Raw genomic sequence first — 2,911 nt, forward strand, 5'->3', positions numbered from 1 at the left:
TTTCTGTTGTAAATTGTTGACAGTTTTACACAGAAGGCCGTGTCAGTGACGCTGTTGCGCCCCCTGATTTTCAGGAATGTGTCCACCGGCCTTTCCCTGTGGAGGGTTCCTCCTGCGGGCGCCCTGGGTTCATTCATGGGTGATGAGAAAGAGCCCATTCCTTTCTGCTCAGGGCAGCCTGAGGGAGCTGCCGAGAGGTGTGAGGCCCCGCTCTAAGGAAGACCCCCAGGAGGCCAGGGCCCTGCCCCCCACTTCCCACACCGTGGTTGTGGTAGTCGGGTCAAGGACAGGCCAGCCAGCAGGTGCCCGGCCAGGCTCCAGGAATGGGTGGAGTTGGCTTGTTGGGAGCCCAGGTCCTCGGAGTCTCTGAGCCCCGCTCAGCCTCTGAGCTGTTGTTCCCAGAGATGAGGGGTGTCCATCCTTGAAGCCACAGAGCTGCAGTTCCTGGCACATCTGGGCAGCTTTACCCGGGTGAGGGCTGCTGGGCATTTGCCCCAGATGTGGGGCCTTTCTGCTTCCTTCCCTACACCTAGGCATCGTTGGCCAGATATACCGTCCACCAGAGAGGCAGAGGGCACAGGCTCAGGGCACGAAAAGGCAGCCAGCTCAGTGTTGAGAAAACGAAACGCCCAAGCAGACCTTTGTCTGAATGTGGGCCCCCTCCTCTGAGTTCTGTGCCTTGGGCAGGCTGGGAGTCTCAGTTCTCCTGTCTGTGAGATGGGCATGTGAACACCAGCCTTGCGAAGGTGGGAGGCTCGCGTGGTCCACCCGGTGCGGGCCCGGCCTCCATCCACCTGAGACGCGGTGCTCCACTCCTGCTGGCGGTGAGCCTGGTGGTGTCCAGTCGTGTCCACCGCTTGGCGACCCCATGGGCTGCAGCACACCAGGCCTCCCTGCCCCTCACCGTCTCCCGGACTTCGCCCAAGTTCATGTTCATTGCATCGGTGATGCCGTCCAGCCATCTCATCCTCTGAGCCCCTCTTCTCCTTCTGCCCTCTCTCTTTCCCAGCATCAGGGACTTTTCCAATGAGTCGTTCATATCAGATGACCAAAATATTGGGGCTTCCGCATCAGTCCTTCCAGGGAGTATTCAGGGTTGATCCACCGTAAGATTGGCTGGATTGGTCTCCTTGCTGTCCAGGGGCCTTTCAGGAGTCTTCTCCTGCACCACAGGAAGAAGGCATGAGTTCTCCGGCACCCTGCCTTCTTTACAGGCCGGCTCTCACAACCGTACGTGACCGTCGGCCAGACCGTAGTCTTGACTGTACAGACCTTTACTGGCAGAGCCATGTCTCTGCTTCTCAGCACACTGTCTAGGTGTGTCATAGTGTTCCTGCCAAGAAGAGTCTTCTGATTTCATGGCTGCAGTCACCATCTGCAGTGATTTTGGAGCCCAAGAAGAGGAAATCTGTTACTGTGTCCACCTTTCCCCCTTCTATTTGCCATGCGGTAAGGGGGCTAGGTGCCATGATCCTAGTTGTTTTCTTTTTTTAGTATTTAGTCTTAAGCCAGCTCTTTCACTGTCCGCCTTCACCCTCATCAAGAGGCGCTTTGGTTCCCCTTCGCTTTCTGCCATTCAAGTGGTGTCAGCCGCATATCTGAGGTGGTTGTTTCTCTGGCCCATCTTGGTCTCCCGCACTGCAGTCAGATTCCTGCCTGTCTGAGCCAGCAGGAAAGTGCACCTGATACAGTTCGCCCTTGAAGTCCCAACCTCACACCTGCCTGGCCCTCAGCCCATGGGACCAGGCCTGAGGGTCTGACGCTGGGGAATCAGCCTGAAGCAACAGACTCACCTGTGGGACTCTGAGCAAGGGATGTGGGGAGTCCCTGGGCAGAAAGGCTGGCAGCGTCCTGTGCCCACTGCCAAGGGGCAGGGCACGCCTCTGCTTCCCAGGAAGACGGGTCGCGGGTGCTTGCCCTGAGTGGGGGTAGCGGCAGTGCTGCAGGCTTGGCTTGTCAGGCGTGGAGGGTGGAGACCCCCCAGGGCTCCTCTGTGGCCCTGGAGAGGCAGCAGTGTGGCGGGGCATGGTCACGGGGTGAGATGGAGCTGGCGCAGAGGAGGAGCAGGGATCTGGCCTAGCAGGGTTCTCATCCTCAACCCCCAGGGCTGTCCTTGTCATCACTCTATATGTTGACAAGACGTCAGAGACAGAGAGGGTGAGACACTTGCCAAAGGCCACACAGGAAATAGGCGCACCGAGGCTGGCTGGCTGGAGTGCGCACAGGTCATGAAAAGAGAGGGCTCCCTGCCCTCACAGGCACTTCACAAGGAGAGGGGCGCCCAGAGGGACGTCCAGGAGCTGTGGGGGGAGTGGGTCACAGAGCCAGACAGCCCATCCCTGACTCTTCAACAGCAGGGGTTGGAAGGAACTTCTGTATCCTTAGTGCCCCAGATTTTTACCCAAATTCCCCGTTTCTTAAAACAGTCTGTTTAAACCACGGGGACTCGACGCCACTAAAAACAAAGCGGAGCCCAGCTCTCAGCCTGCCCGGCGCTGCCTAAGAGCGGGAAGGACCGCCAGCCATCCTTGGCCAGCGCCCCAGGGCGCTCAGCACTCCCTTAGCCTGGTTTAACCTCAGGTCCCTCCCCCTGCTGGGGTCCCTGTGAGCCGGCGTGCCCAGGGAAGCGGGCCAGGCGCTTCCTCTCTGAGCCTGCCCGCCTCCCCGCGCTCCCCAGGCGCCAGCAGGGGCCCAGCTAGGGGTGTTGGGAGCCCTTCCCTGGCACAAGTGAAAACCCCAACTCAAGGGCTCACTGAGGGCCTGGCTGCAGCCTGGGGGTGGGGGTGAGAGGGGTGGGCGGGCCTTGGTGCCGGCGGCTTCCCCTTACAGCAGCCAGTGGAGCTGCCTTCAGAGCCCACCCGGCGCCCAGTCAAGGGGTCAGCCCGGCAGGACTGGAGCTGTGACCACACCG

The sequence above is a fragment of the Bos javanicus genome, chromosome 6 (genome assembly GCF_032452875.1).
Source record: "Bos javanicus breed banteng chromosome 6, ARS-OSU_banteng_1.0, whole genome shotgun sequence".
NCBI lineage: Eukaryota > Metazoa > Chordata > Mammalia > Artiodactyla > Bovidae > Bos > Bos javanicus.